The 15,756-nt window shown below is 30.2% G+C and overlaps 1 protein-coding gene across 4 annotated transcripts in view; it reads right to left on the reverse strand.

The window, feature by feature from the left end:
• The window catches only part of LOC131855571 (fasciclin-2-like), a 141,119-nt gene that overhangs the window by 98,073 nt on the left and 27,290 nt on the right, over positions 1 to 15,756 (reverse strand). The window lies entirely within an intron of this gene.

Genomic DNA, 15,756 nt, shown 5'->3' on the forward strand with positions numbered 1-15,756 from the left:
CTATTTTTAAATCAGCTTATCTGCGCAACGCAGCTCAAAGTTAAGTGTTTCAAACGCTAAGGATCAAAAGGAGAGGCTATTACCGAAAACAGACAAATACGATAATTATGGATAACGGCAATAATAATTCATTCAAAAGATAATTCTCATGTTTAATAGTTGTTGTAAGTTTTGGGATTTTTAATAGATAATATATATTTTTTCGGAAAATATTCTTACTTATCAGTTTTTGACCATAGATATATATATTGTATTAATTATGATTTTCCATTGATATACATTTTGTTTGTAAGATTAAGTAAATATTGTCAAAAATGTTTACTAGTCTAGCTACAGTGTAAGACATTGCTTTACTTAAAACAATATATGTACAGACAAAATAAAAAGAATTACGCGCCTATTCGCACACAACCTAAGCTATCCGCAGGCACAATGCACCTCGAATCAGGTACATAATGATTTATGAAGCGCGCACAAAGCAAATGATACTAAGAAGAGTCAGTTACATCAGACCACATCAAAATAAGAAAGGGGCCATATCAAAGGCAGCAAGGCGCCGTCCCCAAGGGTGCGTAGAACCTTTATTTATGGTGCGCGCCTTTGTTGGCTCGAGAAATATAAATAGTTCCCGCTGACATATCGAAGGCGAAGCTTTTGAGGGTGCGATATTGTAGAAAATTAATGATGTGGTCACTACTTGGATTGGATTAGGGATACGTTGAATGGATAGGCGCGAAATGCTAAAAGGCTTGGGCGTGTTTGCACGACTTTGTAAAACACTAAAGAGAATTGGGATGAGATCAGGGGTCGTGTAGTCAGGGGTAACTTACTGAGTCGCGAGAGTGTAAGTGTATGCATCGCTTAATTTCACTTTCATGTTTCTGTTTTGTGTTTATTTTTGTAAGCCTCAAGCGGGTGCATCGCATTGTATTAATGTAACACATTATGTTATTAGGATTACTGAGAGTCTCGTGTGTGTTTATAATTTAAATAACGAATACTGAACGACTTCTTTGTGTGTCTAAAATAATAACAGAGATATTGTTTTTAATTAAATTAAAATAAACACCAAATTATTATTTTGTCTATGACTGCTTTTTATGATTTAATTACTTATTAAATTACAGATGTGTGTAGTCACTATCATTTGTCTCCGCTTACTTCTTCAATGCACCTAACGGAATTTAAAACGGTTTTCACTATAGTTTCAAGAATTTCTTTCGTAAAATTTATTATTTTTTAATGTTTATTTTAATAAATACATATTATTATATGACCTCCGTAACAAATAGTCAGTCAACCACGAGGTGGGTCGCTAGTAAACAATTAATAAATATAGTAATGCTGCCATACATCTTGAAAATATTGTACTTTTACAAAATTAAATCTCCTCCAGTGAACTGATATGATCTGATAGTAACCGTAAAACATTTTTAACGGACCAATAAAACTTTTATATGCTGTCGTGTGTACCAAAGATTACTACGAAGTAATAAATATAAACCAAATACAATACATTCCTCGAAGAATAGTAAAAAAGGAGGAAACTTTCTTTAAATCTGTACAATAAAAACGACGTCCTACTTTTTAGTGACATTGACAGTAAACTGTATCAATAGTTTTCGTGAATCTATATAAATTGAAAAAAAAAGTCCAAAATCAAAGTTACTACTTTCATTTTGATAATATTTGTCAAACTTGCACCGGATTATAATCTAAGTTTTTATGTTTACATACAATGAGATTCTATGATTGCAACTATTGAGCTCTAACTTGACTATACTAGAGCTAGCTTCTAGGTAGCTCTTAAAATACGACTAGCAATAAATTAGACTTGTAGAAAATTTAATAACAGATTTGAGTATTATTTAAAAATGTCAAAAATAATTTGAAAAAGGAATACTTATCATTAAATTTAATACAAAAATGATAAAATGCCTAACCTACCAGTAACACTCAGTAATGAGGTATAACTATGCTATTTTCTTAATATATCATCACATAAATTACATTTCATCGTACGAAGTCACATAAAACGTACAGAGTGAATAATTTGAAAAAGGAATACTTATCATTAAAAATAATACAAGAAAGTCTAAAAGTGCCAGCCTGCCAGTAACACTAACTAAAAGGATATAGCTAATCAATTTTCTTAATTATAATCACTTAAATTTCATTTCACAGTCACATAAAATGTATAGATCATTATTAATTGAACGTAATTGAATGTTTAAATTGTTGCATCATTATATTAGAGTAGATAATATAGAACTATTTTGAAAATTACAACTCTTTACATAGGTATATATATAAAGAGTTGTAATTTTCAAAATAGTTCTATATTATCTATGTACCTAGTAGCTTTGTAGTTGTAGCTGTAGCTGTTCTATGTAGTAGCTTTGTACGATTAAGAATAAATTATAATACATTTACATAATTATATAAGAATATATGCGGTTAAATTATTCACAATAAAAGCAGTTACATATAGAATTTTTGTTTGCGTGACTTGTACGACCATTGCCTTGAACCCTTTCAGTTAGAAATCATAATACATTACTTACATTTATTACGTCTTAATTTTTAAAACAAATCTAAATGAAATTATGTTAAAGAATGTAGATAAGCACGTAACTACAGAATAGCTGCATCTACTTAGCGAATTCTTTGTTGTTGTATTATGTTTTAATTTTGTCTGGTAATTACCAGACAAAGTTTACGTAGAACAAAAAGTTTGATAAGAGAAAAATTTAAGAATTCCATTTTTATGTGTATATACATATAAAAAAATATTGACAGAATTGACAAAGTTATATGGTACCTAATTGGATTTGATGTCATTTTTTCATTTAATACACCCGTACAAAGCTGAAATGAGATTATTTTTATAGAGCACATAAATATGAAAACTACTTAAGACGACGATCCTCTTCTGCAATAGGCGTATATTTCATACCTCATCACATATTAATTCATACCGGCATGCGTCTTGACCAACTGCCGGCGCTTGTGATAAAAATTCCTAACATTTCTACAGTTGAGTCGTAAGCTTAGAAAGCTTACATTTCTATGTCGGGGCTATTATTAAAACACTCGACAATTAAGCGGTTTTTCATTACCGCACCAGTAGACTTCAAAATAATGTGATAATGGGTTAGATTCGCAGTTATGTGGCCTTTGTTGTGACTAAAGTGTATGAAATGGAATATCTTGTACAATAATGATTAATTATTTTTATGATTATATTTGAAAATTATGATTTTTAAAATTACAAGTCTCTTTATAATATGAAGACTTTTGTGACCTACTTTTGAAATGAATTGAATTATTTTAGTTATCATCAAATATTTTATTTTGTAGAAAAAACAAACTTACACACTTAAATTTGGTATACTGTCTTTATAAAGGTGAAGATATTTTACCGAACGCTTTTAAAAATATATCACTGTATATTAAAAAGAGCCAACAACAGTATTAATCTATTGTCGAACATATTTATATGTCTCGAAAAGCTCTGTATCGAACTAAGGATATTAACTATATATAGCATATAGTAACAACAAACAATAGGTTTATTAAAAATACTATAAAATTTGTTTTTTTTAGTTTCTACAAGTCTATAGTACTTGTTTAACAGCATTATTCTATAAACATTATTACATAAATACAAAAGATGAAAATCCTTATAAGAATCTAAAGGTCCTTCATCACGCACGCACTTTTGTTCCAAATAGTTGTTTGGTTGGGTATTATATACCAAAATATATTGTAGTACAGAAATCTTTTGTTCGCGCCTAGCCCAACATTAGGGATGAAATGCTATTGATATTTGTTTTCTTGTATTCTTATTTTCAGGAGTCGTAGGGACTTCTTTATCCTTTGTGGCCGATATGTGAAACAACTACCCTACATTTGGTAAGACCTTATTATCTAAGATAATGGAAGTTAAACCTCTCCGAAACAGAATTGTATAATATAATATCATATATTATACTCATCTGTGTTTTCAACTCTATCCGGTGATGATCAATACAAAGTAGCATATATACTTTTTCATTCCATTGGCCGTGTTAACATTGGCCATGTTATATATGTACCATATATGGTACGGTATGGCCAAACTATAATAAAAATTAATTAAGTCGTTAAAGCGTCAAAATGTAACAAATAAACAAACCACCTAGCGCTCGAAATTCGAAGTTTGTATGGTATAGGGAATGCAATCCCGATCCCGCGGGATCCCGATCTCGCGAGATCTCGTGTAATTTTTCGGGATCAATCCCGACGCATCATATGACGAGATCCCGTTCGAGATTGACGGGATTGGGCGGCAGTGAAAAAGAAATAAAAAATATAATCACACGATTATATCGTAAAGAACCAAACCAAGCAGATATTAATACGGCAGTACTAATCGAAAATGACTTGCCTCTTTCAATGATTGCAGAAGATTTATAACTAATAAATCGCTTCAAGAGGAATTAGAAGAAACTCTGCGAGCTTCTAAAAGTCCTTTTGCACGTATATCCACGTCCACGAGCTTAGACAAATTAGAATCTACCATTAAAAAAGAAATGGATTTGTTTGAATTTAGCAGATGAAACCACCTTTCAGTCATTTTCAAAATCACTCTTTTTCCTAATTCCCTTGAATTAAGCTTATTGTTTTGATTACCTAATTTACCTACGTTAATTTCCTTACAACCTGATTATTATTTAGTTGGTAAGATTAAGGAATAAAGGTTTTTATTTTCTTTCGAGTAATATGTTATTTTAGTTAACCTCACTATCACAAACAAGCAGTTATTAGCTTTTTCAGTCATCTGAATTCAATATTTTTTTTAAATTTAGACGGGATCCCGAAAATTCCGGGATTCCGCGATTGATATTTCTAATCCCGCGGGATCCCGAATTTGCAATCTCGAGTCGGGATTGCATTCCCTAGTATGGTATAATACTGTCGTACTCTTAAACTAGGTAGATAACTAATTTATATTATTAATTATAAATACGTAGTACATACTAAAAATTAATAATATGAATTAAATTTCTTACTTGTATTATTCCAATATCACGTCATTTACACATTTACTACAGCTTTCATGCCACATACCTGTAACAGAATAAAAAACAATTGCATTATCACATAATTAATAACACAGTTTCATGCCCGAAATATAATTTTTTTATTTTAATAATTACTCGTCTCCAAAAAATTAAAAATTACTATTATGTTCCAATCAGTTTGGTATGCTAATGCGGAAAAAATGTATTATGGATTAAGTAGCTCAGAATAAGCTAGGAGTAAAAATTGAATTTTTTACTTTTACCATTTCATTTTAGTTTTATATTGAAACCAGCTACTTCCGACGACTTCGTCCGCTTGATCATGGTATCAAGCATCGTTCGAAATACTAGGTATTTATTAAATTCACGAAACAACGATCTAACTCACTATTAAACTTATTATATTAAATAGAATTACCCATTTCCCAGTAATTTAAAAGAATCCTCTCTGCTCTCTTCTAAAAAATGACTACGCGGTTACTCAAATTAAAATAAAATGTAAATGAAAACAATGGTCGTTGAATTAATGACTTACCACGCAAACCATGAGATGTGGTTTCATTGTTATGCAGTATGAGTTGCGTCTAACTGTATATTACTTACAGCAACCTATGTGAATGTTTACACATCTTTAAATAGGATGATTCCTAATTAGTTAAGCACCATTGTAATATATAAGTATCGGAGGGAGGAAGACTTCTGAGAGGCATTCTTAGTAATGAAAGGGGACTATTGCTCTATAATAGAAAAATGCAATATATTTTTATTTATGAAACGAACAGAAACAATTAATATTTCTGATCGTTTATATATAAAAAACGATTTTTCTCATCCGTGAATAAAAATTTAATAAATATTACAAAAATATTGCAAAATACTGTTATTTAAATATAAAAATGCAGAAATCGTTATCTATATTTGAATTACCATTTCTAGGTTTAAATAATAGTATATTGCGACATTTTTAATATATTTCATATATTTTTTCTAATTATCACCTAACTTTACTATGTTGACATTGTTCCACTAAATTCAAATTTACCGAATGATTTCCAGAATCAACACAGGCAAAGAAATTCAATCGTAATAAACCTTTGTCCCTTTGGAATTAAACGGAGAACTACGGACAAGTCATTGTCTGTTCAACATATTGCTAATTCAAGGAAGTTCTGTCGTGTGGAATTATTAACATACCTACAACCCTCATCATAGCGCGTAACACGACATATGAATTAATAGTTCCCAATGACAATTATTAATATTATGAAATTTTACATGTGATTTTTTTTTGTGTATCTTTTTCTGTTTAATCAAGTTTAATTTATATGTTGTTGATCTGTGGTTGTTGGGATTTAAATATTATTACTTTATATGTTTATAATAAAATATTCAAAATCAAAATTATGTAGGTCTATTACAAAATCTTATGATATGTGAAATCCACCGTCAGTTAGGGATGTTTTCGAGCTGCGAAAAACTAACAAGAAACTCAGCTCGTATTCGTTTCAATTATTGTTTGTATAAATTTATAATAATATATTAAGACGACGAAGAAGACGCAGCGTGGGAAGGCTAAAGGTGGAATCTGGTAATGCAGGCTATCCAACAATGGGAAAATGTCCAAGTGGACGTCTTTCTGCGATGATGATGATCATTTAATAAATAAATGAATTAATGCAGCTATTTCTCATTTTTAATAAAAAAATATTTTGTATCTATCTATATTGGTATAGTTTATAGACACAGGATCGATTGATTAACCAATACGTACATATAATTTACATACATTATATATGTTAGTGTTCACATCCAGCTATTGAGAGATTCAATGACAGCAATTACCCACCCACAGAGCACCAATCTAAGAGCTTGAAATAAATCATTCGGAAGCGAGCATCTTAACGTCTTGGTAATAAAGATAAGTAAGCAAATGACTCTAAAAATAACAGTTATTGAAGTAACACGTCTAACCTTAATTAAAGGGTATGATGTAGTAATCATTCGAAATTGCTCTACGACAGTATTCTTTTCTTTAACTCCATCCTTAATTGTAATAATTTATGACCACTGCGGGTGTCTCTATTAACTCTACAGTTAAGTTTAATACTGACTATTAAATTTTAATACGTGACATTACAGATAAGATACTTCCAAATATCGGTAAACAGTGATAAGAGTGGGTTATGTTATCAAGAAAATTAAGATAATGCTACAGTTAGATAGGCCCAATAGTTTCAATATAAAAAAACTAAACTATTACTACTACTACTAATAACTGTTACTACTAATAAAGGTAATACAAATTACACCAGTTTTAAAACGAAACTGAATAACTTTTTGCTTGTATTTTTATTATAGTATTTTCAGCGTACCACCCTGCTACAGCTCCGATCGAATAAAACTGCCAAGACACACACTAGTTTCTAAAATAGCAAAATGATTATAAAACAAGACAAGATCAAACATAATACAAAACTAATATATTGTAATAGGATATTACAATAGGATATTTATATAATGACATCTCATTTCACTGGAATGGTAACAAATTAATAGTATCACGGGTATCACATGATAACGTGATGTCCGTGTCGAGTATCTGTAAAGGCGAAAGTTGGCGTTTACTATCAGGTGGCCCCTCATGTCAATTACATAATAAATATACTATTACAGAAAATAATCATCTCTTTAAGGTAATATAAAAGTAAGTCAAAAAAAATCAAACAAAATTAAAAATATCAAAATGGCGATTCATTGTCTGCAATATGTGTTAACAATTAGATTTAAATGTCTGCATTCACATGAAAACAATGCCTCAAGTACACCTAAATCTTTAATGTCTTAAATTAATTAAACTTGATGTTGCAATAACTTTAGTATAAATCAAATGTTTTAACTAAAAACTTTAATCTTCTAGCTTCAATAAATAATAACGGTCCTAAGTAAATACGTATATTAAAGTTGCCCAAAAGTAACATTAAACTCCCATGAAAAAATGTCTAGAGGCAAAAACCGTCGCCGAATGAAATATTCAAAAAGTCAGATTAAGATTTGAATGACTTAATACGTTTTGGCCAACAAAAAAATTAACGTCTTTCATTTAAATCTGTACATAAGTACAGTATCTATTTATGCTACAGATTTAAATAAAAAACCAATCTTTGTTCGCTTTGTTTAAAATTAAAATTTTGTTTAAGTGTACCAACGTTTTTCGGAATTTTCTTTATAGTTTAAAATGACCATTTTATTTTATGTATGCTATTTTGAGAATGTTTACGAGAGAATAAGAAACAATATACGAAGTGTGTATGTATATATATGTGTGTATGTGCCAAGTAAACCAAACAAAATATTAAAAATATGCCAATAACATTATTAGCCAAAACTTTTAAAGTCGAGAATTATGTGAGTATTGTATTTGATGATCATTAATTTTTCATATAAAAATTACAATATTGTGACATGCGTCACTACAAAAGTACTTACTAGACACTTACGTTCTAGATATTTAGTCACTACGAATATAGATTTATCTTGATGTTGAACCATCTTAATGTAGAACGGTATAAAATTAATGATTTTAATATAAAAATAGCAAAATAAGCAACGTCATTTTTAGAACACGATTCTAAATGTCTATTATAAACTAGGGATGTTTCTAATAAAAAGTATTAATATTTTTAGAACATGCTTACTAAGCAGGAAATATTAAGTTTGTTTAACAAACCTCAAAAAGAACATTTTATAAAGATGTAAGAATTCGTGGAAACTGTATTCTGTAAAATGAAACGGGTAAAATGCCTCGCCAAAAACTCAACATTTACCTTGGCGTCTACTTATTTTCTTTTTTGGGTGAATTGTTAAATATAATGCACCATTTGCTTGATTAGCATTTAGCATATTTTCTAGACTACCTACTCGATTGTACATTTACATCAGACTATTTACATTTTTGTTTTGTTAATGATAATGGAATGCGTTGACGGTTTAAGCTGGCGTGGCACCAGTCGAGGTGATAAGATGAACATGAGGTCAGGTCAGTTATCCTATCGTGACAAATTCACCAGAAATTTATAACAATGGTGTCCAGGGGGAACCACATGGAGGTCAACCTGACATGGTATTATTGCTAGCAATGGTATCAATAGTATTTTAAGTGTATGACGGCTTTGGAAATCCAGCGGTTTAGCACACCGCTTTACTTCCGATGCTCACGGGTTTGATCTCTTGCATAGTACAAACATTGGTAACCATTCGAGGAATCGTTATTAAATCAATATATTTTTTTTTCATTTTAGTGCACACTTTTCGATTTCTTTCCTCTTCAACTTAATGACTAGGTATATAGAGGTTCTTCTGATCAAGAAAGAAACATCGGTGCTTATGGATTAGCACCGATGTTTCTTGAGCAGAAGAGGTATTATAAACTGGCTGATGAACGCGAATTTGTCCTTCAATTCCTTTGATTAACAAACAACATTTATCCTTATTGTAGAGAACTTGACCGAAAATTATTAAATAAAAGAAATAGGTGTAAGTTAGACTTATTGATACGGAAATTTTATGATACAAAACAAATATGAAAGTTCCATTTCACCTTTAAACGGCTGAAGAGATCCTTAATAATAAAAAAGTAAGTTCGTAAGCGTAAAGATCGATTGTACAAGACCAGACGTATGCGATATTTATCTCAAAAATAACATAGGCAGTCGCGAGTAACACAGCCAGTTATGCGTAAGTTCTCAAATACATTATTAAAACATTACTAAAATTAGCATTAACTACGTGATAGAGACAATGGTAAAGCCATAAACAATTTTCTTAGCTCATAAACTTCTACCGCACTGCGACCGGATTACTAGGTAGTTCTGTTTAAATCAGGGTCATTGTACGACCCTTGCCGACTTCGAATACTTCTACAACCGTTTCTACAATTCGTTTCTTTTATCCGAATATCGGCACGGCTCGATATAGTGAACAATAGGTTATGTTACTAATAATTGACGTAAACATATTGAAATATCAACCATAGTGTAATTTCATATTTTAACGACTCGTAAATTTCATTTTTCGATTTTACACACTCATTTTGTCACACCAACTTAAAATAACTTGTGTAAACACAAAAAATAACGAATATATTTTAAGAGCTGTTATTCACTAACTTGTACTAAGAGCGCAACTCGTATAGAGAGAGCTGTGAGAAAAGTTTCAATTTACAAATAATTACTTACTCAAAAACATGTATTATATATTTACAGAACCGCCTTTCTGCCGCAATAATTTTTTTAACAACTTTCTGTGAAATATAATAATATTATATCATAAATGCAACAGAAAACGAAATGTCCGTCTATTACTTGTTGTTACCATGCCTGATATATAAAACGATATAATATATATGAAACTCTTTATCAATATCTGTTGACGAAACTAATTTCATATTTACAGATTTTTGTTGTTGTTGTTAAGCAAGTATGCGTACATTTGATAAAAATACTAGATATAACTAGAGTAACCTCTACCATGGAGGGAGGTGAGATTTCGTTATTAAAGAAGGCTAGTCCTAACAATGAGTTTTAAGTCCGTCCTCCACGCGGTACTCCTGGAAATTTATAGTGAATTTCATACAATAAGCTATTTGTCCAGACTTCAACCTCATCATGTCATTTTCCTGAGATACACCAAGGTATACTATAGTGATAAAAATATTAGCAAAAGCACACTATTATTCTCTTATTCTGTTCCATCCATCATACAAAATTGCATTAAATTTTTTTTATTGGGAGACAACTGTTTAATGTAACTGTTAATACTAGAGGTAGCTACTTTTTTTTTTTTATCTCTTGAAATGTAATTGTAATGGATCGGTGGACTGTATGGGTGTCTAAATGATGAAAACACGTATAGAATATGATAATATAATATATTATTGTGCAATTGCGGAACTACTAAAAACAATAAGAGAATAATACAATAAAGAGAACTATATCAAATAACATGACATATAAAAAAGAACTCTTCAAAAATATAAGTTTAAATATATTAAAAATATCAAAAGAGTTCAGCGGTCGGTCGACAACAGTAATAAAAATATACAAACATTTACATAGCTTATTAATCCTGTGAGAATTATCTGTAACATATTATATATAATCTGTAATCAATGCCATTGAAATTAATACAGTTTTTAATTAAAGTAAAGTTATTTAATCTTACAGAGCCGTTGCAGTAAGCATTTGTACAGTGAAGTTATTCATTACTTGGCAGTGAAATAATACAGTGATGGATGCAGTTTCAATTACAATCGTTAAATAAATCAAGATGCACTTGAGAATTGAATTGCTATTAAGTTATTTTCAAACTGGAACACATGAGGGCGATTATTGGTCTGATTGATGCTAAAAGTGCAAGTAATGACGCATATGCGTAGGGGTCAAATAAAATTTTCCATGAGGAGCATAATTTATATTAATTTATTGTCACATATAAAGAAATACCTACGTTTAAATCATAATTAAAGACAGACTACTGAGTCTGAGTCTAGCGGTTTAGCATACCGCTTTACTTCCGATGGTCGCGGATTCATTCTTCGCATTGTTCGTATGGTACACAAAAATTTGTATTCATGAATATGATTGTTTGTATCAATCAGGGTATTGACGTCGTATATTATCAATGTATTTACAAAACAGAAATATCTAAGTATTTTTATCAGTGGTAGTATCGTGGGACTAGATGGCGCTGTGTTAATAGTCCAGCTTTATATATTTATTTATAATGTTAATACTCAAGTAGTAACATTAACCGATATTAATATTACTACAGTCATAGCTGTATGCTATATACAGCTATGACACACTTGTCATCCTACTATATTGTACATCTGTGGCATTACTTTTTCGCGGGAAAATAAATAAGGCTAAAACACGACTTCTTCACCAGACACACTTATTTTGTTGTGTTCTTCATTGGTAATCGTTTTACACTAATAATATATTTTGTTTCAAATTAAGCTAAATATTAATTATAGGTACTGTGCTAATCAATTGACAGAAATACTTATTTCTTTTATGTCAATACATAACAATATAATAAACACACTCTTTTTATAAAGTATTACCAAATGTTCTGCATTATGTTTATTTAAGTTTTTTTCTAAGTATTATGAATTTCTAGGTCCATTTCATGTCTGTTACGAAATATCCAACTTTCTGATATCAGAAATTCAAGGAAACTTTATATTTTTAACGAGATTAACAGACACTGAATACGGAAAGTTTCTATTTATATCTGCATAGGAATTAAGTTACTGTAAAACTCCGAATATCAATTTATAAAGTTTCTAAGTGAAACCTAAAGTGTACCCCATTTTTTCATGATGTTGTACTAACTGACCAGACTTTAGCCTCTACTAGTAACAGTTAAAACGGAGGCGGAAGTACTATTTCATTATCAGCCATTAAAAAAATGGTTAAACACGTTTATAAATGCTGGGATATATTATTAATACTTAAGACACACTAATATACAAACTTCTATAGTATTCATTTTAGTGTTTATTACATTAAGACTCTAAATGTAGAGTCTTAATGGCTTGAATAAACACCCTTTAGTAAGAAATATAAGATCAAAAAAATATATATATATTCATTTAATGTAGTGATGATAAATATTTATTCGTTTTTAAAGTAAACATATGTTTATTCCATGTTAGAATATTTTTAAAAGTTGACGAAATTGTACCAAAACAAAAACAAAGACAATGCTGTATGCACATAATTCATGATGTAATGCATGATGCATGTTCTAAATCGAATCCGTAGAAAGAAAAGATAACAAAATAATGGTTTTAAATAATATGGTCTCATTTATAGCGGTGTATTTGAAAAGGATCTACGAAATTACAACACAAGGGTGTTGTGATTTTATTTGTACAAAATGTGGACGATCCGAAAATAAATTGTTATATTTCATGTATATCTTATTATATTACATACTGTAATACGAGCAAAAATATATAGTTTGATAACATTTATAATTTATTTGGTATTTTGTAAGCCGCTTTATAAAAAAACAATTAGATACATTTTACACCAAAATTTCTTGTTAATGGTTATGGCAAAATTTATTGTTTATTTATGCTTTTATCAACCAATAAAGTATAAACTCAAAAATATTTTTAACTTTCTTTTAAATACGATGTATATTAATAAATTCGTGTGCAAAACACAAAGAGAACTATTGCAACCTATTATACTATACCAAGCCCTATTCGGTTGAAAACAAAAAATATTAGCAAACCGCTATTATTGATACCACACCCTGCGGGGATTCCAAATTCTACTTCCCCGCCAACTCTGGGGACAGGACAATGCTCCTTGCTCGCCCGCACTTCAGACTCCCTTGCATCACGCACACCATTGTTTCTAATTTCTTTTGTTTTTTTTTGCCTGCGGAGCACTGTTTAGAGTTGAACGTGAAAATAGCATGTAATATCCTATTCAGCTAGATTTATGATAATTAACAAAGTTTATTAGGCAGGAGTGTTACTGTTTGACGACATATTTTTCTTTTTTAAACTTCAATGTAAATATTTTTATTGATTTGTATACAAACAAATTTATTTATAATACAGATTTACAATGTTTGTACATTGTAGATATAAAACTCACGAGTATTGTAAAATAAGACAATCCATTAAAAAAAATTGAAATTCAATTGAGTTTCTTGCCAGTTCTTCAGAATTGAATCTGTTTACTGAACCGACCGGTAAGGAAAAAAAATTAAATTAAAAATTTGGCGTTCATAAGCGGCTAAAATGTCCTACATGAATAAATGATTTTTGAATTTGAATAAACATCTTCATCTCTAAGATATACCTACGAGTATGATCTAACCAAAGTAATAGCTTCAAACTTATACATAACTTCTTTCTGTCTACTTCTCAAGTATAGCTTTTTTTTAAAGTTGATATCATAATTTGAAATCAAGTATAATAGACAGTCATTATTAACGTATATAAAGTATTATTATTATATAAAAGAGAGTTCTTTCGAAATATTAATCGCAAAACCGGCGTAACCACATCAATTAAATCCAATCTTATATCGGACGATAACACCGAAATATAAGATGTATATTGAATCTATTGTAACCGTCTCAGACCCTAAACGCATTACCACGCCCCCGGTAACATTTCGTACCCTTATAAAAGGTTAAATAACCCGGAACAAGTGTTGAACGTCGGCGCGACTTCTCGGCGCAACGGTGCAACAGACGGCCATAAAAACAGCCACGCTTTCTGCAGGTAGACGAACTTGGTAATTTTTTTAAGAAATAAATAAGAACGCAATTTTAAATATAGAACGTTGAAGTAGGATATTTGTCAACTTAGTCAACTACAACGTATTGTTATACGAACAATATAGTATACAATATATAATTCGGTATGATTCAATGGACGTCACTTTCGTTTCCACTGTCAATTACGACTCAAGAATATTTTTAGATTTCCCTCAGACAACAGTATTTCCCAACATAAATTCAGTAATTGAATCAATACAACTATAATAGAACAGTAATTAACTTCCAAACTTACATACAACCTATTATAACTTCAGTCTAATTAAATGGCGCTAATTTAACGTTTCATGTTAATTCACTATTCAGGTCAATATTCGAGGAGTTTGAATTATTAGTAGCACGCTGTTTTAAATTTGTACTGTATATGTTTTGCCTATACAGAAGTTTTTGACAATGGATTGTTTTCGCTACTGTTATAGAGCTTAAATAACGTTTCAGTTATATTTTAGTTATCTTAAGATATTTCTTATTGTTGACGTACTCTTCCTGCAAAGAAGTCAGCTTGTACATCTATCTGACCTAAAGTCCATATGGTACTGGTTTATGCGTATAGATTGTTGCTACCCCTTGTTTACCATTTCAGTTACATCACAAAAACTTGATTATAATAATAAATTTAAAAAAATACAACTTAATTTCTTGCTATTTCTCAACTGAAGTAACTAACCGAACTCGATAGGGATAATGATAAAATAATATGACGTTCCCAAGAGGCTGAATCGTTCTATGTAACATAGATAATTTTGAGATTGAGTTTAAGTTTTACGTACTATGCTAATTTTGCAATAAACTATCGGCTGTGAACATCGAATAGGTACATAATATATATGTATATGAAATCAATATAGCATAAAAATAATATATATAACATTAAGCATTCAAAACTACGAGTAATAAAACCTATAAATAAATGTAAATTGAACAACGTAAGTTTTGTAAAAAGAATTATTCTAACAGGTACATGCAAAACTTCTTCCGCTCCCCTTTTTCTCAGCTCTTTCATAGAAACTGAATCCTGCAGTTACATAATATTGCATCGGAAAACTTTCAAATGGATGATAAAAGAACACAAAACAATTTATGCTCTACATACGAACAATGCAACCAGACGATAGTTTAAAATAATAAAATGTCGTTTAAATAACAACGCTAAGCTGCGGAATGGGGCCGTGACGCATTCATAATTGATTTAAAGGAATGTCTCCTTTAATTCGTAATATACATTACACTGAACTCCTGAATTAGAATAATCTTTTACTTTTTATATATGCTACTAGCACTACCAAAGATCTTTAAACATAGCATGAGTTCATATTGCATATAT

Source organism: Achroia grisella, unplaced genomic scaffold, assembly GCF_030625045.1.
Source record: "Achroia grisella isolate CSIRO2021 unplaced genomic scaffold, CSIRO_AGI_Agris_v1 utg146, whole genome shotgun sequence".
Taxonomy (NCBI): domain Eukaryota; kingdom Metazoa; phylum Arthropoda; class Insecta; order Lepidoptera; family Pyralidae; genus Achroia; species Achroia grisella.